This window comes from Bos grunniens, chromosome 3, assembly GCF_055505025.1.
Source record: "Bos grunniens cultivar Pamir isolate PY7600 chromosome 3, Bosgru_T2T1.0, whole genome shotgun sequence".
Lineage (NCBI taxonomy): Eukaryota > Metazoa > Chordata > Mammalia > Artiodactyla > Bovidae > Bos > Bos grunniens.
Genome location: NC_141167.1, coordinates 113,930,848 through 113,954,672, shown reverse-complemented (window position 1 = coordinate 113,954,672; position 23,825 = coordinate 113,930,848). Strand labels below are relative to the sequence as shown.

Genomic DNA, 23,825 nt, shown 5'->3' with positions numbered 1-23,825 from the left:
TGACACTAATGCACTCGCGTGGACGGCTCAGTGCCATCCCATTCTCTCCCTGTCTCTGGTATGGCACCTACGCGGGTGAGCCGTTGGGGATGGGCACTAGGGTTTCCTCCACGTCTCGGCTATGGCAAGCAGTGCTGCTATGACCGTGGGGTTTGCATGTGTCTTTCCGAATGAAGAGTTGCGGCTCTCACGGGTATGTACCCAGGGTGGGATTGGGACAGCTCGTCTGTTCCCGGCCGACTTACTTGCCTGTTGATTTCGTTTCTTCTGCAAAGCCGATTCCATTGTCGGAGTCACGGTTGTTGCTGAAGCACAGTGGGTTTCCAATATTGTGCTCGTTTCCGATGGACCGCAAAGTGATTCTGTTTCCCGTGTTGTACACGGGATTTTGGATTTCATGTATGTTTTCAGATTCTTGTCCACTCGAGGGGATTCCAGGGTACTGACGCTTATTCCCTGTGTTGAACTGGATCACCTTGGCGCTTCTCCCTTTATCCAGGGTCCTGCGTATCTGTTCGTCCCAGCTGCACACGCATCCCTCCAGCGCTGCCTTTCCGCTGGCGTTCCCCTAAGGTGGTTTTCTGCGTGAGTGGGTTTCTCCTCGGCAAATAGCTCCGTTTTGTATTCTTTCACACGTTCCACATGCCTTTGTCCAACGCGGTCTGACGTGCTTCACCAAGTGTAAGAGTCTCTAGGTCCATCATTGCTTGTGACAAGTGGCAACACTTGACTTATTTCTTTATGACTGAGTGATGGTTCCATGCTACATCTGTGCCACCTCTTCTCGGGCCCGCCACGTGTGGATGGGCGCTGGGGTTTGCTCCGTGTCTTGGCCATGGCAAACAGTGTCGCCGTGTCCGTGGCGGTGTGGGCACCCTCAGACCTCCCCGAGGTTTGCCCTCTGCGGGTGTGTACCCTGGAGGGACGGTTGTGCTCGGTCACATGGGAGCTCTCCTTGGTCCTCGTGAAATCTCAGCCACCCGAGCGGCCAACCACCACTCCCCATCCCACCGTGTGCCCCCAGCCATGTCACACCCGAGACTGGACATTTGCTCCTGATGAGTGGTGACTTTGGTCTCTGGGGCGGTAAGGGGGGCCCACCCATCTCGGACCAGGTCTGGCCCCCATCTGGGACCCCGTTTCTGTCGTTGGCTTGCCTGCGTCCTCAGCCCACCGCTGAGCCTGAGCAGCCTGCAGCACCGCGCACCAGTGTGGCTCGCCCGCTCACCCGCCACCCCGCCCAAATGAATGGAGTGCTCCCCCACCATCTTCCTCATGCCACAGCCCCATCACTGTCACGGCCTGCCCTCTGCCTTTCCCTCCAACTCCAGGCTCGGACCCATCCGCCCCCGCCCCGGCCCCGCCACCAACGCCCTGGAGCTCGGGCCACCCCTCCCACGTCCTGCCCTGGCCTGGCCTGGCCTGCCCTGCCCTGAGGTTCACCAGTGCGGGCCTCCCTCCGGCTCCGCGGACCCACCCCGACCCTACGCCCACCCCTACCTCCCACAGATCCATCCCAGCCTCTCACATGCGCCTGGCAGGGCTTTGCCACCTCGCCCATGCTCCTGCAGAGGGCCTGCTCGAGCGGCCTGCCGATCTTTCGGCCAGGTTCCCTCGAGCCCCACCCATCCCCTCATGCTGGCCCTCCAGGAAGACTCCACCCAAGCACCCCTGGGCCTGCCTGCCAGCCCCTCAGCTCGCCGCCGCCCCCTCTCCCTGCGATGATCGCTCTGCCCAGGTCCCTGATCCACGTGGGGCGCCCACCAGCCATGGCCCCAAGCACCTTCGTCCCATACTCTCCCCCACGCACGCTGATGCCCACGGCCCCGGCAGGGGCCTCAAGGAAACCTCCTTTGGCCACGGCAAGCACACGTCGGGCCACGGGGGCTCCTTTCCCATAGGGGACTCGGCGCCATCCCACCCGATTGTGCCGCCCTCGCTGCACTTTGGTGCCCTTGGTCGGCCGTCCACTTCCCCTCCGAAGGACACAGTCCTTGAACGGACGTGGAATGAAACCCTTTGGGGAAAGACGACCTCGAGATTGGCCCAAGGGGAGACTGTGGTGGGCGATTACCCTCGGGGAGAGTTCCTAGGGGAAGACAATGACAGGTTGGCGAGAGGGATGGAGTGGATCCTGGATAGACAGTTGGATGAGAATGGGAAACTCGTAGATGTCATAACTAGGGGAGGGGTGCGGGGAACAGGGCGCTGTGCGTGTGTGTGTGTGTGTGTGGGTGGGTGGGTGGGTGGGTGTGTGGGTGGGTGTGGGTGTGAGGGCGCCCCAGTGCCCACCTTTGGTTACGAGTGGGGGAGGGAGGCCTGGGGAAATCTTGCCTCAGTCCGGTAGGATTGAGAGCTGTGGTCAGGCAAGGGAAACACCCTGATGGTTGGGTAGTCCTCCCTGGCAGGCATCGCTGCCTCGAGCGCATCTGCCGCCTCCAGGCCGGTGGGCTAGCTTTGCCCAGCCGGGCCGGCCCGCCCCCCCGGATCTGCGAGCTCTCTCACTTCCACTAAGCGGTGGTGGGATTCGAGGCACAGGTCCACATCCGTCTTCACCCCTTTGCCTCGGGGAGAGCGAAGAAGAACTAAAGAGCCCCTTGAGGAAAGTGAAAGAGGAGAGTGAAAACGTTGGCTTCAAACTCAACATTCAGACAACTAAGATCATGGCATCCCGTCCCATCACTTCATGGCAAATAGACGGGGAAAGAACGGAAAGCGGGAAAGACTTCATTTGGGGGGGCTGCCCCAAAGCACTGCAGACGCCGGCCGCGCCGGCGAAATGAAAAGACGTTCGCTCCTTGGGAGAAAAGCTATGACCAACCTAGACAGCATGTCGAAAAGCAGAGACGAGGTCTGTGACGAGGGTCTGTCTCGTGAAAGCTACGGTTTCTCCAGCGGTCACGTACAGATGTGAGAGGTGGAGTATAAAGAAGGATGAGTGCCGAAGAATTGATGCTTTTGGACTGCGGTGTTGGAGAAGACTCTTGAGAGTCCCTTGGACTGCGAGGAGACCCAACCCGTCCATCCTCGAGGAAATCAGTCCTGAATATTCATTAGAAGGACTGAGGCTGAAGCCGAAACGCCAATCCTCTGGCCACCCGACCCGCAAAACTGACTCACGGGGAAAGACCCTGATGGAAGGCAGGAGGAGACCGGGACGACCCGACAGAAGACGAGAGGCTTGGATGGCATCCCCGACTGGACGGACATGAGTTTGAGCAAGCCTCGCGAGTTGGTGATGGACAGGGAAGCCTGGCTGCTGCAGTGCCCTGAGCGACTGAACTGATCCCGATGCCTCCCGGGCGCCGCGGTCCGCCTCCCAGAGCCCACTCAAGACCAGAACCCTCTCGGAGACAGCAGCACCATACGGGAGTCACAGCCAGCCCGGGACCTGGCGCGCAGTGGCCAAGCCGCCCAGAGACGGGGCTGGCATGAGGGACATGGGGAGGCAGGCGTGTCCGTGGCCACTGGCCCCCACTCTCCGAGGCACATCCCCCTCGCTCACCTTCGGCTGCGGCCACCGCCCCTGCCGCTGCTGGCCCCCGCTGGCGACCACCACAGCTCGCGCCCCTACCCCCGCCCCTATCCCCACCCCGCCCTATCCCACCCCACCTCCTCACCGGCCCCGCCCCCCGCCCCCCTCCCCCCGCCCCCCCGACACCAGGAGAACCAGCACAAGCCCTGGAGCTTCACGGCCGCCACCAGGGCCAGCAGCCGCAGCCCCTCAGGAGGGAGGGAGGCGGGGGATGGGAGGCCTCAGGCCGGTCGTGGTGAAAGCGGCGCGAGGTTGCCACTGCGGCCAACAAAGGTTTGCCCCGGGGGACGGCGGAGGTGGCCTGAATCGTGCTTGGGCTGGAGGTGCAGGGTCCCGGGGGCCTCTGGCGCAGTGCTGAGCTGCTAAGTCGCGTCAGTCCTGTCCGACTCTGTGCGACCCCGTAGACGGCAGCCCACCAGGCTCCCCCGTCCCTGGGATTCTCCAGGCAAGAACACTGGAGTGGCTTGCCATTTCCTTCTGCAATGCATGCAAGTGAAAAGTGAAAGTGAAGTCGCTCGGTCCTATGGGACGTTTAGCGACCCCATGGTCTGCAGCCTCCCAGGCTCCTCGGTCCATAGGGTTTTCCAGGCAGGAGGACTGGAGTGGGTTGCCATTGCGTAGGCTAAAAGGGTAAAGGTGGGAGGGTCGCCGGCGAGGACCCCGGCAGGTGGCAGGCCTCCGGAGAGGAAGAAGAAAGGCTTCCCTGACCGGGAATCGAACCCGGGCCGCGGCGGTGAGAGCGCCGAATCCTAACCACTAGACCACCAGGGAGCGTCGGGGCAAGGCCCTCGCCTGCTCCCGCTGAACCCAGCGCCTCCATGCCACCCGCCCGCGCCACCTTGCCGCCCACACCCGGCCTTTGCAAGTCCAGCCGCCCGCCGGCCCCGTCAGTCCTCCTGCCTTGGCGTGCCGTCTTGCTTTCAGCCCCCTCAAAACACTGCGCGCGCCGCCGGCTTCTCGCACACACGCCAAAAGCCGCGGGCCAGCGGGCTGGCTCCCCGCTCCCAGCTCTCTCTCCCCGCCATCGCCCGTGCCGGGAGGGCGGTGCAGCTCAGCAAAAGGTCGGCCCGCTGCGTTGGCCGGGAATCGAACCCGGGTCAACTGCTTGGAAGGCAGCTATGCTCACCACTATACCACCAACGCTACACAGCCCGGGCGGCCGCCGGACGCCGGCCCCGGGCTCGCCCCAGCATAATCTCGCCGCCGCCGCCGCCCCTGCCGCCCCTGCCGCCACCGCCTCCGCATCCCTGCCCGGACGCCCCGTCAGCCGGAGGCTCTGCGCCGCCGCCGGCGCCACCAGCAGCCGCGCGGCGCCCCATGCGCGTCGGCGCTACGCCGTTGCCGTGGTCCACCGGCCCGACGGCCTTGCGGCCCTGCGGCCCTTCGCTCCCCGCCGCGGCCCGCGAACGCCTCCGCCCTCACCTCCGGCGGGCAACGCGGGGCACGCAGCTTCCCGCACCCAGCTGGCCAAAGCCCTTCTCCACCGGGCTCTGGGCGCGGCCACTTCCCACGACGACTTGGGGACACGGGACCCAGCTGCCTGCACGCGTCGCGGCGCTGTGCCGAGCCGCACGGCGGGGGCGTCGCGAGCCTAGGAGCCCACTCAGGCGGCCAGTGGGAGTGGGTGCGTGGGCGGCCGGGCGGCCCCGCGGGCCGCAAGCTCCGGCTCTGGTCGGGCAAGGCCGTGGGGTGGCCAAGGAGGCCCTCGCTCGGCCGTGGCGACCGTGCGCCCGGCGACCACAAAGGGCTCGGGCTGGAGGCCCGCACGGGGAGAGGGGGTCGACGGTGGCTAGGCCGCGCACCGCGCCCTGGCGCCTCGCCCAAAGGCGGCGGGACCAGACGAAGGGCCTCTGGGGGCCTGGCGGCAGGACAGAGAGCGACCGCGGCCACCAAAAAGGGTGTGTGGCCTCCCCGTCGGGGAATCGAACCCCGGTCTCCCGCGTGACAGGCGGGGATACTCACCACTATACTAACGAGGACGGCGGCGACCGTCCTACCGCCCGGCCGCTCTCGGGCTGCCTGCCGACGCGACCCCTGCCCAGCACGGGCCCCCGGCCACCGCGGGTCCCGACCCAACCGGGCACCCAACCAACCGCCTCGCTCACAGCGGCAGCCCGCCACCCCGACAGGGCCCCGGACCCCCGGGGCACTGGACACTCCCCAGGGCGCGCCGCCTCTTGCCTCCCACGCGGGCATTCCGCCGGGAGAAGGGGGCCCGAGAAGGCAAGCGAGGCTGCGAGGACACGGTGGGCGCGCGCCGGCCGGCGTCGGGCCAGGAAAGGCGCGGCTGGGGAGGGGCCGGCCCGCCCACGGCCCGGCTGGGTCCGGGGAGCGACCGGCGGCCGAGCCAGGCGCCTCGGCCGGCCGCCGCGCGCCGGCTCCGTCGACACCCACCCCGGACGGCCGCCTGCCTGCCTGCCTGCCTGCCTGCCTGCCGGGCGCGGCGCGGCGCGCGGCCCGCCAAGGGCGCCGGGGCTCGCGCCGCGTCGGGTCCCAGCCAGGCGAGCGGCCACGCGCCCAGCCAGGCCCGCCGTCAGGATGGCCGAGCGGTCTAAGGCGCTGCGTTCAGGTCGCAGTCTCCCCTGGAGGCGTGGGTTCGAATCCCACTCCTGACAAGCCAGCCTTTTGGCCCGCCGGACAAACGCGCCCGTCCTCCCCGCGCCACTGCCTTGCTCCACACACGCCCTGCCTCCCGCCACCTGCACCCCCACCCCAGGAACCTTCAGTCCTCCTCAGCGCATCTTTCCTCCCCAGCTGGCTGCAGCTGCAGCTGCTGGTTTTCCTGCCTCCCCGCTTCCCCCTCGCCCACCCTCGCCCACCCTCCCACTCCCACGGCCACGCCCCGCCCCCGGCCGCACCGAAGCACGCAGCCCCGCGGCGGCTGGCAAGCCCTCCTCGCGTCGCCGGCGCTCCGACTTCTGCCGGGGAACGGCCAACTCGCTCTCGCAGCCTTGCTTCCACGTCCGCCCCCGGCCGCTCTCCCACCGGCCGGCACCCTGTCTGTCCTCCGCACCCGCCCCGCCGGCCCGCCTGCGCTCCCCAGTCACACCGAGGCGGCCGAGCCCCAGCCTTGCCCGCCAGGGGGGTTGCTGCGTGCCCTCGACGCTTCTGCGCCTTGCGGCCTTGGCCGGGCCACACCTGCCTGCCGCCCGCCAGGGACACGTGCCTCCCAGCCTTCCTGCTGGCCAGCGAACACCGGTCTTCCTGGCACCAGTCCGTCCCGGGAAGGGTGCTCCTCTGGGGAGGGAGCAGAAGCCCTACGTGCCCGTGCAGCCCGCCCACCGGCGGCCGGCCGGCGCCCCCGACCTTCCCGGGGAAGCCGCTGCCCGGGCCGGAGCCAAGCCCTTCCAGAGCGCGCTCCCTGCCTCAGCCGGCAGTCCCCGAGCCAGGAGCCGCTCTGCCAAATGGCCCCTCCTCACCAGCACCACCACCCCGTCAGAGCCGGACCTCGGGCGCGCGGCCCGCCAGAGCGCACGAGCCGGGCTCACACGCCTTTGGGTCGGGACCCGGCGGTCGCTGAGAGGAACGTCGGCGCGCGGCCGCAGCGACCACGCAGCGCCTGCGCCTGCACCTGACAGGGATCTCGGCGCCGGGCAGGAGGCGTCGGCTCCCGGCCCCCTCGGGCGACACCGACAGGGTCGCGGCGGCCGTGGTCGGCGCAGAAGGCGCGCGACGGGCCGAGTGGGACCCTCCGAGAGCGCCGCGCCCTGTGGTCCTGCACGTGCCCGGATCCTGGCTTTCAGGTCGCCCCCTCTCCCCGCTCCCCACCGTCGTCTCCTGCTCCGATGGAGCAGATAGATGCCGACGGGCGACGGGCGAGCAGTGAGCAGTGCCGGGCGGGTGGCGGTCAGCGCCCCTGGGGCAGCGTCGGGCGGCGTTGGCCATCGGTGCATGGGTGGTTCAGTGGTAGAATTCTCGCCTGCCACGCGGGAGGCCCGGGTTCGATTCCCGGCCCATGCAGCCGCAGCGTCCCCTTTTGGTCCCGCAGTGCAGCCCCAGAGCCCAGCTAGGTCTGCCGGCTGAAAGACGCTCCAGGCAGCGCTCCTGCAACCGCTGGCTGCTACCTGCCGCCCGCTGCCTCTCCCACGCAGACGCCCACCACCCCACCCCACCCCCACCCCACCCAGAAAAGGCCCTGCTGCCAAGCCTCCGTGGCCCCAAGCCCTGCGGGCTCAGCCGCCCGTGCGTCCAGGCGCCTTTCTTGTGTTTGCCCGCTTCCTCACCCGGACCCAGCCAGGGGCTCAGGGATTGCACTGGAAGGAATAGCCCACGGCTGGCAGCCGCCCGCACCACCTCTTCACCTTTCACAACGTCCGTCTCCAAGCTCCCTGCCTCACTCTCCCCACACTCCGAGAATCAATCACACTACGTTTGCACAGTCAGGAGCAAGGAAGTTGCCACATCTGGCAAGCATACCTCCCTTTCGCCTGGAGGGTCCCTGGACCAGCGTCTTGCAGGAGGAGTTCCAAAGAAGTCCACCAGCTCCCGTCCCTCGGCAGAAATGGGTCTCCAACAGGGACGGCCTCACCGCCTCAAACACCACCCCATGCCCCTGAAACCCTGTTGCGCGCCTCACCTCAGCATCAGCCCTGCCCCCAAGAGCACCACCACCTCAGCCTGCACCCTCACCGTGCCCCTACTTCCCCAAACGCAACCCCCATCCCACCCCCACCCGGCTCCCCACCTCCCCCATTTGCACACCCCCCCCCCACCACGCCCAGGTCCTCCCTGAGCCATTCCAAATCCCAGGCTGTCCAGGAACCTGCCTTTGCATTTGGCGCACTGGCCTGCCTCCCCCCACCCCCTACCCCAGGCCAGGGCCTGCTCCTCTTTCTGCTTCTTCCAACACGAGGAGAACTGCTTTACAGTCCTGGGTTAGTCTCAGGTGCTCGGCAAAGTGATTCAGTCCCCTGTTCTTTTCCAGGTGATTTTCCAGTGTAGGTTAAGGCGAGACACGAATACAGTTCTCATGCTACAGAGGAAAGCTCTGTTGCTCATCGACTGTAAGTACAGTATTTCCTATCTCTTGATCCGACTCCAACTTCGTCCCTCCCCTGCCTTTCCCCTTGGCTAGCCCTATGCACGTTTTCTCCGTCTCAAGGTCGGTTTCCCCTTTGCACACAGATTCACTGGTATTCGTTGTTCGAGTCCACAGAGCTTTGTCCCTCTCCACCCGACTCACTTCAGGCAGTGGACCCTTCTGTGGGTCCGTCCGGCGTTGGGGCCCATGGCGATGGCCGCTCCTACTTGATGGCTGCGTCATATTCCACGGTACGTATCTGCCTCACCTTCTCGTGCCGGCCACGGGCCGACGGGCACGTGAGGGTTTCCCACGTCTCGGCTACGGCACCGAGGGCTGCGATGACCCTGGGGGATGCCCGCCTCTCTTCCCATTGGGCGTGTTGTCTTTTCCCGATGAGTAGCCGGGATTGGGTCTGCTGGATCATCATGTGAGCTCTTCTTTGTCCTACTGGTGGACCGATCCTCGACTGATTGACTTCCCCGGAGTGGCAGTTGTTGTTCTGGAAGTGTACAACTACAGCCTGGTGCCCGTGTCCGCTGTACAGCGTTGTGATTCCCTCCTGTGCAGGTGGGATGAGGGTTTCAGATCGGTTTCCGTTACAGGTGAACAGGATACGGGATCTCATTCCCTGTAGTATTCCGTGTCTCCTTGTTGCTCCTCTCCTTTCTACGCAGTACTGGTACGGTACATCCGTTGAGCCCGGCTCCTCATCCATCCCTCCGTCCGTGACTCTGCCCTTGGGAAGCCCGAGGCTGCTTTCCCGAGTCTGAGAGTCTGTCGCTGGTTGCCACAGGGGTGAATTTGTACAACACTTAAGATTCCACCCATCTGTGACCCTGCCTGTTTGACTTCCCTCACCAAGGGTAATATTGCGCAGCTCCAGCTTCCGCTGTTGCTGCCAGTGACACTAATGCACTCGCGTGGACGGCTCAGTGCCATCCCATTCTCTCCCTGTCTCTGGTATGGCACCTACGCGGGTGAGCCGTTGGGGATGGGCACTAGGGTTTCCTCCACGTCTCGGCTATGGCAAGCAGTGCTGCTATGACCGTGGGGTTTGCATGTGTCTTTCCGAATGAAGAGTTGCGGCTCTCACGGGTATGTACCCAGGGTGGGATTGGGACAGCTCGTCTGTTCCCGGCCGACTTACTTGCCTGTTGATTTCGTTTCTTCTGCAAAGCCGATTCCATTGTCGGAGTCACGGTTGTTGCTGAAGCACAGTGGGTTTCCAATATTGTGCTCGTTTCCGATGGACCGCAAAGTGATTCTGTTTCCCGTGTTGTACACGGGATTTTGGATTTCATGTATGTTTTCAGATTCTTGTCCACTCGAGGGGATTCCAGGGTACTGACGCTTATTCCCTGTGTTGAACTGGATCACCTTGGCGCTTCTCCCTTTATCCAGGGTCCTGCGTATCTGTTCGTCCCAGCTGCACACGCATCCCTCCAGCGCTGCCTTTCCGCTGGCGTTCCCCTAAGGTGGTTTTCTGCGTGAGTGGGTTTCTCCTCGGCAAATAGCTCCGTTTTGTATTCTTTCACACGTTCCACATGCCTTTGTCCAACGCGGTCTGACGTGCTTCACCAAGTGTAAGAGTCTCTAGGTCCATCATTGCTTGTGACAAGTGGCAACACTTGACTTATTTCTTTATGACTGAGTGATGGTTCCATGCTACATCTGTGCCACCTCTTCTCGGGCCCGCCACGTGTGGATGGGCGCTGGGGTTTGCTCCGTGTCTTGGCCATGGCAAACAGTGTCGCCGTGTCCGTGGCGGTGTGGGCACCCTCAGACCTCCCCGAGGTTTGCCCTCTGCGGGTGTGTACCCTGGAGGGACGGTTGTGCTCGGTCACATGGGAGCTCTCCTTGGTCCTCGTGAAATCTCAGCCACCCGAGCGGCCAACCACCACTCCCCATCCCACCGTGTGCCCCCAGCCATGTCACACCCGAGACTGGACATTTGCTCCTGATGAGTGGTGACTTTGGTCTCTGGGGCGGTAAGGGGGGCCCACCCATCTCGGACCAGGTCTGGCCCCCATCTGGGACCCCGTTTCTGTCGTTGGCTTGCCTGCGTCCTCAGCCCACCGCTGAGCCTGAGCAGCCTGCAGCACCGCGCACCAGTGTGGCTCGCCCGCTCACCCGCCACCCCGCCCAAATGAATGGAGTGCTCCCCCACCATCTTCCTCATGCCACAGCCCCATCACTGTCACGGCCTGCCCTCTGCCTTTCCCTCCAACTCCAGGCTCGGACCCATCCGCCCCCGCCCCGGCCCCGCCACCAACGCCCTGGAGCTCGGGCCACCCCTCCCACGTCCTGCCCTGGCCTGGCCTGGCCTGCCCTGCCCTGAGGTTCACCAGTGCGGGCCTCCCTCCGGCTCCGCGGACCCACCCCGACCCTACGCCCACCCCTACCTCCCACAGATCCATCCCAGCCTCTCACATGCGCCTGGCAGGGCTTTGCCACCTCGCCCATGCTCCTGCAGAGGGCCTGCTCGAGCGGCCTGCCGATCTTTCGGCCAGGTTCCCTCGAGCCCCACCCATCCCCTCATGCTGGCCCTCCAGGAAGACTCCACCCAAGCACCCCTGGGCCTGCCTGCCAGCCCCTCAGCTCGCCGCCGCCCCCTCTCCCTGCGATGATCGCTCTGCCCAGGTCCCTGATCCACGTGGGGCGCCCACCAGCCATGGCCCCAAGCACCTTCGTCCCATACTCTCCCCCACGCACGCTGATGCCCACGGCCCCGGCAGGGGCCTCAAGGAAACCTCCTTTGGCCACGGCAAGCACACGTCGGGCCACGGGGGCTCCTTTCCCATAGGGGACTCGGCGCCATCCCACCCGATTGTGCCGCCCTCGCTGCACTTTGGTGCCCTTGGTCGGCCGTCCACTTCCCCTCCGAAGGACACAGTCCTTGAACGGACGTGGAATGAAACCCTTTGGGGAAAGACGACCTCGAGATTGGCCCAAGGGGAGACTGTGGTGGGCGATTACCCTCGGGGAGAGTTCCTAGGGGAAGACAATGACAGGTTGGCGAGAGGGATGGAGTGGATCCTGGATAGACAGTTGGATGAGAATGGGAAACTCGTAGATGTCATAACTAGGGGAGGGGTGCGGGGAACAGGGCGCTGTGCGTGTGTGTGTGTGTGTGTGTGGGTGGGTGGGTGGGTGGGTGTGTGGGTGGGTGTGGGTGTGAGGGCGCCCCAGTGCCCACCTTTGGTTACGAGTGGGGGAGGGAGGCCTGGGGAAATCTTGCCTCAGTCCGGTAGGATTGAGAGCTGTGGTCAGGCAAGGGAAACACCCTGATGGTTGGGTAGTCCTCCCTGGCAGGCATCGCTGCCTCGAGCGCATCTGCCGCCTCCAGGCCGGTGGGCTAGCTTTGCCCAGCCGGGCCGGCCCGCCCCCCCGGATCTGCGAGCTCTCTCACTTCCACTAAGCGGTGGTGGGATTCGAGGCACAGGTCCACATCCGTCTTCACCCCTTTGCCTCGGGGAGAGCGAAGAAGAACTAAAGAGCCCCTTGAGGAAAGTGAAAGAGGAGAGTGAAAACGTTGGCTTCAAACTCAACATTCAGACAACTAAGATCATGGCATCCCGTCCCATCACTTCATGGCAAATAGACGGGGAAAGAACGGAAAGCGGGAAAGACTTCATTTGGGGGGGCTGCCCCAAAGCACTGCAGACGCCGGCCGCGCCGGCGAAATGAAAAGACGTTCGCTCCTTGGGAGAAAAGCTATGACCAACCTAGACAGCATGTCGAAAAGCAGAGACGAGGTCTGTGACGAGGGTCTGTCTCGTGAAAGCTACGGTTTCTCCAGCGGTCACGTACAGATGTGAGAGGTGGAGTATAAAGAAGGATGAGTGCCGAAGAATTGATGCTTTTGGACTGCGGTGTTGGAGAAGACTCTTGAGAGTCCCTTGGACTGCGAGGAGACCCAACCCGTCCATCCTCGAGGAAATCAGTCCTGAATATTCATTAGAAGGACTGAGGCTGAAGCCGAAACGCCAATCCTCTGGCCACCCGACCCGCAAAACTGACTCACGGGGAAAGACCCTGATGGAAGGCAGGAGGAGACCGGGACGACCCGACAGAAGACGAGAGGCTTGGATGGCATCCCCGACTGGACGGACATGAGTTTGAGCAAGCCTCGCGAGTTGGTGATGGACAGGGAAGCCTGGCTGCTGCAGTGCCCTGAGCGACTGAACTGATCCCGATGCCTCCCGGGCGCCGCGGTCCGCCTCCCAGAGCCCACTCAAGACCAGAACCCTCTCGGAGACAGCAGCACCATACGGGAGTCACAGCCAGCCCGGGACCTGGCGCGCAGTGGCCAAGCCGCCCAGAGACGGGGCTGGCATGAGGGACATGGGGAGGCAGGCGTGTCCGTGGCCACTGGCCCCCACTCTCCGAGGCACATCCCCCTCGCTCACCTTCGGCTGCGGCCACCGCCCCTGCCGCTGCTGGCCCCCGCTGGCGACCACCACAGCTCGCGCCCCTACCCCCGCCCCTATCCCCACCCCGCCCTATCCCACCCCACCTCCTCACCGGCCCCGCCCCCCGCCCCCCTCCCCCCGCCCCCCCGACACCAGGAGAACCAGCACAAGCCCTGGAGCTTCACGGCCGCCACCAGGGCCAGCAGCCGCAGCCCCTCAGGAGGGAGGGAGGCGGGGGATGGGAGGCCTCAGGCCGGTCGTGGTGAAAGCGGCGCGAGGTTGCCACTGCGGCCAACAAAGGTTTGCCCCGGGGGACGGCGGAGGTGGCCTGAATCGTGCTTGGGCTGGAGGTGCAGGGTCCCGGGGGCCTCTGGCGCAGTGCTGAGCTGCTAAGTCGCGTCAGTCCTGTCCGACTCTGTGCGACCCCGTAGACGGCAGCCCACCAGGCTCCCCCGTCCCTGGGATTCTCCAGGCAAGAACACTGGAGTGGCTTGCCATTTCCTTCTGCAATGCATGCAAGTGAAAAGTGAAAGTGAAGTCGCTCGGTCCTATGGGACGTTTAGCGACCCCATGGTCTGCAGCCTCCCAGGCTCCTCGGTCCATAGGGTTTTCCAGGCAGGAGGACTGGAGTGGGTTGCCATTGCGTAGGCTAAAAGGGTAAAGGTGGGAGGGTCGCCGGCGAGGACCCCGGCAGGTGGCAGGCCTCCGGAGAGGAAGAAGAAAGGCTTCCCTGACCGGGAATCGAACCCGGGCCGCGGCGGTGAGAGCGCCGAATCCTAACCACTAGACCACCAGGGAGCGTCGGGGCAAGGCCCTCGCCTGCTCCCGCTGAACCCAGCGCCTCCATGCCACCCGCCCGCGCCACCTTGCCGCCCACACCCGGCCTTTGCAAGTCCAGCCGCCCGCCGGCCCCGTCAGTCCTCCTGCCTTGGCGTGCCGTCTTGCTTTCAGCCCCCTCAAAACACTGCGCGCGCCGCCGGCTTCTCGCACACACGCCAAAAGCCGCGGGCCAGCGGGCTGGCTCCCCGCTCCCAGCTCTCTCTCCCCGCCATCGCCCGTGCCGGGAGGGCGGTGCAGCTCAGCAAAAGGTCGGCCCGCTGCGTTGGCCGGGAATCGAACCCGGGTCAACTGCTTGGAAGGCAGCTATGCTCACCACTATACCACCAACGCTACACAGCCCGGGCGGCCGCCGGACGCCGGCCCCGGGCTCGCCCCAGCATAATCTCGCCGCCGCCGCCGCCCCTGCCGCCCCTGCCGCCACCGCCTCCGCATCCCTGCCCGGACGCCCCGTCAGCCGGAGGCTCTGCGCCGCCGCCGGCGCCACCAGCAGCCGCGCGGCGCCCCATGCGCGTCGGCGCTACGCCGTTGCCGTGGTCCACCGGCCCGACGGCCTTGCGGCCCTGCGGCCCTTCGCTCCCCGCCGCGGCCCGCGAACGCCTCCGCCCTCACCTCCGGCGGGCAACGCGGGGCACGCAGCTTCCCGCACCCAGCTGGCCAAAGCCCTTCTCCACCGGGCTCTGGGCGCGGCCACTTCCCACGACGACTTGGGGACACGGGACCCAGCTGCCTGCACGCGTCGCGGCGCTGTGCCGAGCCGCACGGCGGGGGCGTCGCGAGCCTAGGAGCCCACTCAGGCGGCCAGTGGGAGTGGGTGCGTGGGCGGCCGGGCGGCCCCGCGGGCCGCAAGCTCCGGCTCTGGTCGGGCAAGGCCGTGGGGTGGCCAAGGAGGCCCTCGCTCGGCCGTGGCGACCGTGCGCCCGGCGACCACAAAGGGCTCGGGCTGGAGGCCCGCACGGGGAGAGGGGGTCGACGGTGGCTAGGCCGCGCACCGCGCCCTGGCGCCTCGCCCAAAGGCGGCGGGACCAGACGAAGGGCCTCTGGGGGCCTGGCGGCAGGACAGAGAGCGACCGCGGCCACCAAAAAGGGTGTGTGGCCTCCCCGTCGGGGAATCGAACCCCGGTCTCCCGCGTGACAGGCGGGGATACTCACCACTATACTAACGAGGACGGCGGCGACCGTCCTACCGCCCGGCCGCTCTCGGGCTGCCTGCCGACGCGACCCCTGCCCAGCACGGGCCCCCGGCCACCGCGGGTCCCGACCCAACCGGGCACCCAACCAACCGCCTCGCTCACAGCGGCAGCCCGCCACCCCGACAGGGCCCCGGACCCCCGGGGCACTGGACACTCCCCAGGGCGCGCCGCCTCTTGCCTCCCACGCGGGCATTCCGCCGGGAGAAGGGGGCCCGAGAAGGCAAGCGAGGCTGCGAGGACACGGTGGGCGCGCGCCGGCCGGCGTCGGGCCAGGAAAGGCGCGGCTGGGGAGGGGCCGGCCCGCCCACGGCCCGGCTGGGTCCGGGGAGCGACCGGCGGCCGAGCCAGGCGCCTCGGCCGGCCGCCGCGCGCCGGCTCCGTCGACACCCACCCCGGACGGCCGCCTGCCTGCCTGCCTGCCTGCCTGCCTGCCGGGCGCGGCGCGGCGCGCGGCCCGCCAAGGGCGCCGGGGCTCGCGCCGCGTCGGGTCCCAGCCAGGCGAGCGGCCACGCGCCCAGCCAGGCCCGCCGTCAGGATGGCCGAGCGGTCTAAGGCGCTGCGTTCAGGTCGCAGTCTCCCCTGGAGGCGTGGGTTCGAATCCCACTCCTGACAAGCCAGCCTTTTGGCCCGCCGGACAAACGCGCCCGTCCTCCCCGCGCCACTGCCTTGCTCCACACACGCCCTGCCTCCCGCCACCTGCACCCCCACCCCAGGAACCTTCAGTCCTCCTCAGCGCATCTTTCCTCCCCAGCTGGCTGCAGCTGCAGCTGCTGGTTTTCCTGCCTCCCCGCTTCCCCCTCGCCCACCCTCGCCCACCCTCCCACTCCCACGGCCACGCCCCGCCCCCGGCCGCACCGAAGCACGCAGCCCCGCGGCGGCTGGCAAGCCCTCCTCGCGTCGCCGGCGCTCCGACTTCTGCCGGGGAACGGCCAACTCGCTCTCGCAGCCTTGCTTCCACGTCCGCCCCCGGCCGCTCTCCCACCGGCCGGCACCCTGTCTGTCCTCCGCACCCGCCCCGCCGGCCCGCCTGCGCTCCCCAGTCACACCGAGGCGGCCGAGCCCCAGCCTTGCCCGCCAGGGGGGTTGCTGCGTGCCCTCGACGCTTCTGCGCCTTGCGGCCTTGGCCGGGCCACACCTGCCTGCCGCCCGCCAGGGACACGTGCCTCCCAGCCTTCCTGCTGGCCAGCGAACACCGGTCTTCCTGGCACCAGTCCGTCCCGGGAAGGGTGCTCCTCTGGGGAGGGAGCAGAAGCCCTACGTGCCCGTGCAGCCCGCCCACCGGCGGCCGGCCGGCGCCCCCGACCTTCCCGGGGAAGCCGCTGCCCGGGCCGGAGCCAAGCCCTTCCAGAGCGCGCTCCCTGCCTCAGCCGGCAGTCCCCGAGCCAGGAGCCGCTCTGCCAAATGGCCCCTCCTCACCAGCACCACCACCCCGTCAGAGCCGGACCTCGGGCGCGCGGCCCGCCAGAGCGCACGAGCCGGGCTCACACGCCTTTGGGTCGGGACCCGGCGGTCGCTGAGAGGAACGTCGGCGCGCGGCCGCAGCGACCACGCAGCGCCTGCGCCTGCACCTGACAGGGATCTCGGCGCCGGGCAGGAGGCGTCGGCTCCCGGCCCCCTCGGGCGACACCGACAGGGTCGCGGCGGCCGTGGTCGGCGCAGAAGGCGCGCGACGGGCCGAGTGGGACCCTCCGAGAGCGCCGCGCCCTGTGGTCCTGCACGTGCCCGGATCCTGGCTTTCAGGTCGCCCCCTCTCCCCGCTCCCCACCGTCGTCTCCTGCTCCGATGGAGCAGATAGATGCCGACGGGCGACGGGCGAGCAGTGAGCAGTGCCGGGCGGGTGGCGGTCAGCGCCCCTGGGGCAGCGTCGGGCGGCGTTGGCCATCGGTGCATGGGTGGTTCAGTGGTAGAATTCTCGCCTGCCACGCGGGAGGCCCGGGTTCGATTCCCGGCCCATGCAGCCGCAGCGTCCCCTTTTGGTCCCGCAGTGCAGCCCCAGAGCCCAGCTAGGTCTGCCGGCTGAAAGACGCTCCAGGCAGCGCTCCTGCAACCGCTGGCTGCTACCTGCCGCCCGCTGCCTCTCCCACGCAGACGCCCACCACCCCACCCCACCCCCACCCCACCCAGAAAAGGCCCTGCTGCCAAGCCTCCGTGGCCCCAAGCCCTGCGGGCTCAGCCGCCCGTGCGTCCAGGCGCCTTTCTTGTGTTTGCCCGCTTCCTCACCCGGACCCAGCCAGGGGCTCAGGGATTGCACTGGAAGGAATAGCCCACGGCTGGCAGCCGCCCGCACCACCTCTTCACCTTTCACAACGTCCGTCTCCAAGCTCCCTGCCTCACTCTCCCCACACTCCGAGAATCAATCACACTACGTTTGCACAGTCAGGAGCAAGGAAGTTGCCACATCTGGCAAGCATACCTCCCTTTCGCCTGGAGGGTCCCTGGACCAGCGTCTTGCAGGAGGAGTTCCAAAGAAGTCCACCAGCTCCCGTCCCTCGGCAGAAATGGGTCTCCAACAGGGACGGCCTCACCGCCTCAAACACCACCCCATGCCCCTGAAACCCTGTTGCGCGCCTCACCTCAGCATCAGCCCTGCCCCCAAGAGCACCACCACCTCAGCCTGCACCCTCACCGTGCCCCTACTTCCCCAAACGCAACCCCCATCCCACCCCCACCCGGCTCCCCACCTCCCCCATTTGCACACCCCCCCCCCACCACGCCCAGGTCCTCCCTGAGCCATTCCAAATCCCAGGCTGTCCAGGAACCTGCCTTTGCATTTGGCGCACTGGCCTGCCTCCCCCCACCCCCTACCCCAGGCCAGGGCCTGCTCCTCTTTCTGCTTCTTCCAACACGAGGAGAACTGCTTTACAGTCCTGGGTTAGTCTCAGGTGCTCGGCAAAGTGATTCAGTCCCCTGTTCTTTTCCAGGTGATTTTCCAGTGTAGGTTAAGGCGAGACACGAATACAGTTCTCATGCTACAGAGGAAAGCTCTGTTGCTCATCGACTGTAAGTACAGTATTTCCTATCTCTTGATCCGACTCCAACTTCGTCCCTCCCCTGCCTTTCCCCTTGGCTAGCCCTATGCACGTTTTCTCCGTCTCAAGGTCGGTTTCCCCTTTGCACACAGATTCACTGGTATTCGTTGTTCGAGTCCACAGAGCTTTGTCCCTCTCCACCCGACTCACTTCAGGCAGTGGACCCTTCTGTGGGTCCGTCCGGCGTTGGGGCCCATGGCGATGGCCGCTCCTACTTGATGGCTGCGTCATATTCCACGGTACGTATCTGCCTCACCTTCTCGTGCCGGCCACGGGCCGACGGGCACGTGAGGGTTTCCCACGTCTCGGCTACGGCACCGAGGGCTGCGATGACCCTGGGGGATGCCCGCCTCTCTTCCCATTGGGCGTGTTGTCTTTTCCCGATGAGTAGCCGGGATTGGGTCTGCTGGATCATCATGTGAGCTCTTCTTTGTCCTACTGGTGGACCGATCCTCGACTGATTGACTTCCCCGGAGTGGCAGTTGTTGTTCTGGAAGTGTACAACTACAGCCTGGTGCCCGTGTCCGCTGTACAGCGTTGTGATTCCCTCCTGTGCAGGTGGGATGAGGGTTTCAGATCGGTTTCCGTTACAGGTGAACAGGATACGGGATCTCATTCCCTGTAGTATTCCGTGTCTCCTTGTTGCTCCTCTCCTTTCTACGCAGTACTGGTACGGTACATCCGTTGAGCCCGGCTCCTCATCCATCCCTCCGTCCGTGACTCTGCCCTTGGGAAGCCCGAGGCTGCTTTCCCGAGTCTGAGAGTCTGTCGCTGGTTGCCACAGGGGTGAATTTGTACAACACTTAAGATTCCACCCATCTGTGACCCTGCCTGTTTGACTTCCCTCACCAAGGGTAATATTGCGCAGCTCCAGCTTCCGCTGTTGCTGCCAGTGACACTAATGCACTCGCGTGGACGGCTCAGTGCCATCCCATTCTCTCCCTGTCTCTGGTATGGCACCTACGCGGGTGAGCCGTTGGGGATGGGCACTAGGGTTTCCTCCACGTCTCGGCTATGGCAAGCAGTGCTGCTATGACCGTGGGGTTTGCATGTGTCTTTCCGAATGAAGAGTTGCGGCTCTCACGGGTATGTACCCAGGGTGGGATTGGGACAGCTCGTCTGTTCCCGGCCGACTTACTTGCCTGTTGATTTCGTTTCTTCTGCAAAGCCGATTCCATTGTCGGAGTCACGGTTGTTGCTGAAGCACAGTGGGTTTCCAATATTGTGCTCGTTTCCGATGGACCGCAAAGTGATTCTGTTTCCCGTGTTGTACACGGGATTTTGGATTTCATGTATGTTTTCAGATTCTTGTCCACTCGAGGGGATTCCAGGGTACTGACGCTTATTCCCTGTGTTGAACTGGATCACCTTGGCGCTTCTCCCTTTATCCAGGGTCCTGCGTATCTGTTCGTCCCAGCTGCACACGCATCCCTCCAGCGCTGCCTTTCCGCTGGCGTTCCCCTAAGGTGGTTTTCTGCGTGAGTGGGTTTCTCCTCGGCAAATAGCTCCGTTTTGTATTCTTTCACACGTTCCACATGCCTTTGTCCAACGCGGTCTGACGTGCTTCACCAAGTGTAAGAGTCTCTAGGTCCATCATTGCTTGTGACAAGTGGCAACACTTGACTTATTTCTTTATGACTGAGTGATGGTTCCATGCTACATCTGTGCCACCTCTTCTCGGGCCCGCCACGTGTGGATGGGCGCTGGGGTTTGCTCCGTGTCTTGGCCATGGCAAACAGTGTCGCCGTGTCCGTGGCGGTGTGGGCACCCTCAGACCTCCCCGAGGTTTGCCCTCTGCGGGTGTGTACCCTGGAGGGACGGTTGTGCTCGGTCACATGGGAGCTCTCCTTGGTCCTCGTGAAATCTCAGCCACCCGAGCGGCCAACCACCACTCCCCATCCCACCGTGTGCCCCCAGCCATGTCACACCCGAGACTGGACATTTGCTCCTGATGAGTGGTGACTTTGGTCTCTGGGGCGGTAAGGGGGGCCCACCCATCTCGGACCAGGTCTGGCCCCCATCTGGGACCCCGTTTCTGTCGTTGGCTTGCCTGCGTCCTCAGCCCACCGCTGAGCCTGAGCAGCCTGCAGCACCGCGCACCAGTGTGGCTCGCCCGCTCACCCGCCACCCCGCCCAAATGAATGGAGTGCTCCCCCACCATCTTCCTCATGCCACAGCCCCATCACTGTCACGGCCTGCCCTCTGCCTTTCCCTCCAACTCCAGGCTCGGACCCATCCGCCCCCGCCCCGGCCCCGCCACCAACGCCCTGGAGCTCGGGCCACCCCTCCCACGTCCTGCCCTGGCCTGGCCTGGCCTGCCCTGCCCTGAGGTTCACCAGTGCGGGCCTCCCTCCGGCTCCGCGGACCCACCCCGACCCTACGCCCACCCCTACCTCCCACAGATCCATCCCAGCCTCTCACATGCGCCTGGCAGGGCTTTGCCACCTCGCCCATGCTCCTGCAGAGGGCCTGCTCGAGCGGCCTGCCGATCTTTCGGCCAGGTTCCCTCGAGCCCCACCCATCCCCTCATGCTGGCCCTCCAGGAAGACTCCACCCAAGCACCCCTGGGCCTGCCTGCCAGCCCCTCAGCTCGCCGCCGCCCCCTCTCCCTGCGATGATCGCTCTGCCCAGGTCCCTGATCCACGTGGGGCGCCCACCAGCCATGGCCCCAAGCACCTTCGTCCCATACTCTCCCCCACGCACGCTGATGCCCACGGCCCCGGCAGGGGCCTCAAGGAAACCTCCTTTGGCCACGGCAAGCACACGTCGGGCCACGGGGGCTCCTTTCCCATAGGGGACTCGGCGCCATCCCACCCGATTGTGCCGCCCTCGCTGCACTTTGGTGCCCTTGGTCGGCCGTCCACTTCCCCTCCGAAGGACACAGTCCTTGAACGGACGTGGAATGAAACCCTTTGGGGAAAGACGACCTCGAGATTGGCCCAAGGGGAGACTGTGGTGGGCGATTACCCTCGGGGAGAGTTCCTAGGGGAAGACAATGACAGGTTGGCGAGAGGGATGGAGTGGATCCTGGATAGACAGTTGGATGAGAATGGGAAACTCGTAGATGTCATAACTAGGGGAGGGGTGCGGGGAACAGGGCGCTGTGCGTGTGTGTGTGTGTGTGTGTGGGTGGGTGGGTGGGTGGGTGTGTGGGTGGGTGTGGGTGTGAGGGCGCCCCAGTGCCCACCTTTGGTTACGAGTGGGGGAGGGAGGCCTGGGGAAATCTTGCCTCAGTCCGGTAGGATTGAGAGCTGTGGTCAGGCAAGGGAAACACCCTGATGGTTGGGTAGTCCTCCCTGGCAGGCATCGCTGCCTCGAGCGCATCTGCCGCCTCCAGGCCGGTGGGCTAGCTTTGCCCAGCCGGGCCGGCCCGCCCCCCCGGATCTGCGAGCTCTCTCACTTCCACTAAGCGGTGGTGGGATTCGAGGCACAGGTCCACATCCGTCTTCACCCCTTTGCCTCGGGGAGAGCGAAGAAGAACTAAAGAGCCCCTTGAGGAAAGTGAAAGAGGAGAGTGAAAACGTTGGCTTCAAACTCAACATTCAGACAACTAAGATCATGGCATCCCGTCCCATCACTTCATGGCAAATAGACGGGGAAAGAACGGAAAGCGGGAAAGACTTCATTTGGGGGGGCTGCCCCAAAGCACTGCAGACGCCGGCCGCGCCGGCGAAATGAAAAGACGTTCGCTCCTTGGGAGAAAAGCTATGACCAACCTAGACAGCATGTCGAAAAGCAGAGACGAGGTCTGTGACGAGGGTCTGTCTCGTGAAAGCTACGGTTTCTCCAGCGGTCACGTACAGATGTGAGAGGTGGAGTATAAAGAAGGATGAGTGCCGAAGAATTGATGCTTTTGGACTGCGGTGTTGGAGAAGACTCTTGAGAGTCCCTTGGACTGCGAGGAGACCCAACCCGTCCATCCTCGAGGAAATCAGTCCTGAATATTCATTAGAAGGACTGAGGCTGAAGCCGAAACGCCAATCCTCTGGCCACCCGACCCGCAAAACTGACTCACGGGGAAAGACCCTGATGGAAGGCAGGAGGAGACCGGGACGACCCGACAGAAGACGAGAGGCTTGGATGGCATCCCCGACTGGACGGACATGAGTTTGAGCAAGCCTCGCGAGTTGGTGATGGACAGGGAAGCCTGGCTGCTGCAGTGCCCTGAGCGACTGAACTGATCCCGATGCCTCCCGGGCGCCGCGGTCCGCCTCCCAGAGCCCACTCAAGACCAGAACCCTCTCGGAGACAGCAGCACCATACGGGAGTCACAGCCAGCCCGGGACCTGGCGCGCAGTGGCCAAGCCGCCCAGAGACGGGGCTGGCATGAGGGACATGGGGAGGCAGGCGTGTCCGTGGCCACTGGCCCCCACTCTCCGAGGCACATCCCCCTCGCTCACCTTCGGCTGCGGCCACCGCCCCTGCCGCTGCTGGCCCCCGCTGGCGACCACCACAGCTCGCGCCCCTACCCCCGCCCCTATCCCCACCCCGCCCTATCCCACCCCACCTCCTCACCGGCCCCGCCCCCCGCCCCCCTCCCCCCGCCCCCCCGACACCAGGAGAACCAGCACAAGCCCTGGAGCTTCACGGCCGCCACCAGGGCCAGCAGCCGCAGCCCCTCAGGAGGGAGGGAGGCGGGGGATGGGAGGCCTCAGGCCGGTCGTGGTGAAAGCGGCGCGAGGTTGCCACTGCGGCCAACAAAGGTTTGCCCCGGGGGACGGCGGAGGTGGCCTGAATCGTGCTTGGGCTGGAGGTGCAGGGTCCCGGGGGCCTCTGGCGCAGTGCTGAGCTGCTAAGTCGCGTCAGTCCTGTCCGACTCTGTGCGACCCCGTAGACGGCAGCCCACCAGGCTCCCCCGTCCCTGGGATTCTCCAGGCAAGAACACTGGAGTGGCTTGCCATTTCCTTCTGCAATGCATGCAAGTGAAAAGTGAAAGTGAAGTCGCTCGGTCCTATGGGACGTTTAGCGACCCCATGGTCTGCAGCCTCCCAGGCTCCTCGGTCCATAGGGTTTTCCAGGCAGGAGGACTGGAGTGGGTTGCCATTGCGTAGGCTAAAAGGGTAAAGGTGGGAGGGTCGCCGGCGAGGACCCCGGCAGGTGGCAGGCCTCCGGAGAGGAAGAAGAAAGGCTTCCCTGACCGGGAATCGAACCCGGGCCGCGGCGGTGAGAGCGCCGAATCCTAACCACTAGACCACCAGGGAGCGTCGGGGCAAGGCCCTCGCCTGCTCCCGCTGAACCCAGCGCCTCCATGCCACCCGCCCGCGCCACCTTGCCGCCCACACCCGGCCTTTGCAAGTCCAGCCGCCCGCCGGCCCCGTCAGTCCTCCTGCCTTGGCGTGCCGTCTTGCTTTCAGCCCCCTCAAAACACTGCGCGCGCCGCCGGCTTCTCGCACACACGCCAAAAGCCGCGGGCCAGCGGGCTGGCTCCCCGCTCCCAGCTCTCTCTCCCCGCCATCGCCCGTGCCGGGAGGGCGGTGCAGCTCAGCAAAAGGTCGGCCCGCTGCGTTGGCCGGGAATCGAACCCGGGTCAACTGCTTGGAAGGCAGCTATGCTCACCACTATACCACCAACGCTACACAGCCCGGGCGGCCGCCGGACGCCGGCCCCGGGCTCGCCCCAGCATACTCTGGCCGCCGCCGCCGTCGCCGCCGCCCTGCCGCCGCCGCCGCCACCCCTGCCGCCACCGCCTCCCCATCCGCATCCCTGCCCCGACGCCCCGTCAGCCGGAGGCTCTGCGCCGCCGCCGGCGCCACCAGCAGCCGCGCGGCGCCCCATGCGCGTCGGCGCTACGCCGTT

The 23,825-nt window shown here is 65.7% G+C and overlaps 12 non-coding genes across 12 annotated transcripts; 4 read left to right on the top strand and 8 right to left on the bottom strand.

Moving 5' to 3' along the window:
* Positions 1-4,234: 4,234 nt before the first annotated feature.
* TRNAE-CUC (transfer RNA glutamic acid (anticodon CUC)) lies at positions 4,235-4,306 on the bottom strand. Its single transcript has one exon. It is a non-coding gene; the product is annotated as a tRNA-Glu (tRNA).
* Positions 4,307-4,606: 300 nt separating this feature from the next.
* TRNAG-UCC (transfer RNA glycine (anticodon UCC)) lies at positions 4,607-4,678 on the bottom strand. The gene has a single exon. It is a non-coding gene; the product is annotated as a tRNA-Gly (tRNA).
* A 764-nt stretch (positions 4,679-5,442) lies between these two features.
* TRNAD-GUC (transfer RNA aspartic acid (anticodon GUC)) lies at positions 5,443-5,514 on the bottom strand. The gene has a single exon. It is a non-coding gene; the product is annotated as a tRNA-Asp (tRNA).
* A 553-nt stretch (positions 5,515-6,067) lies between these two features.
* On the top strand, positions 6,068-6,150 carry TRNAL-CAG (transfer RNA leucine (anticodon CAG)). The gene has a single exon. It is a non-coding gene; the product is annotated as a tRNA-Leu (tRNA).
* Positions 6,151-7,424: 1,274 nt separating this feature from the next.
* TRNAG-GCC (transfer RNA glycine (anticodon GCC)) lies at positions 7,425-7,495 on the top strand. The gene has a single exon. It is a non-coding gene; the product is annotated as a tRNA-Gly (tRNA).
* A 6,201-nt stretch (positions 7,496-13,696) lies between these two features.
* On the bottom strand, positions 13,697-13,768 carry TRNAE-CUC (transfer RNA glutamic acid (anticodon CUC)). Its single transcript has one exon. It is a non-coding gene; the product is annotated as a tRNA-Glu (tRNA).
* Positions 13,769-14,068: 300 nt separating this feature from the next.
* TRNAG-UCC (transfer RNA glycine (anticodon UCC)) lies at positions 14,069-14,140 on the bottom strand. Its single transcript has one exon. It is a non-coding gene; the product is annotated as a tRNA-Gly (tRNA).
* Positions 14,141-14,904: 764 nt separating this feature from the next.
* Positions 14,905-14,976, bottom strand: TRNAD-GUC (transfer RNA aspartic acid (anticodon GUC)). The gene has a single exon. It is a non-coding gene; the product is annotated as a tRNA-Asp (tRNA).
* A 553-nt stretch (positions 14,977-15,529) lies between these two features.
* TRNAL-CAG (transfer RNA leucine (anticodon CAG)) lies at positions 15,530-15,612 on the top strand. The gene has a single exon. It is a non-coding gene; the product is annotated as a tRNA-Leu (tRNA).
* A 1,274-nt stretch (positions 15,613-16,886) lies between these two features.
* Positions 16,887-16,957, top strand: TRNAG-GCC (transfer RNA glycine (anticodon GCC)). The gene has a single exon. It is a non-coding gene; the product is annotated as a tRNA-Gly (tRNA).
* A 6,201-nt stretch (positions 16,958-23,158) lies between these two features.
* Positions 23,159-23,230, bottom strand: TRNAE-CUC (transfer RNA glutamic acid (anticodon CUC)). Its single transcript has one exon. It is a non-coding gene; the product is annotated as a tRNA-Glu (tRNA).
* Positions 23,231-23,530: 300 nt separating this feature from the next.
* On the bottom strand, positions 23,531-23,602 carry TRNAG-UCC (transfer RNA glycine (anticodon UCC)). The gene has a single exon. It is a non-coding gene; the product is annotated as a tRNA-Gly (tRNA).
* Between the last annotated feature and the right edge of the window lie 223 nt (positions 23,603-23,825).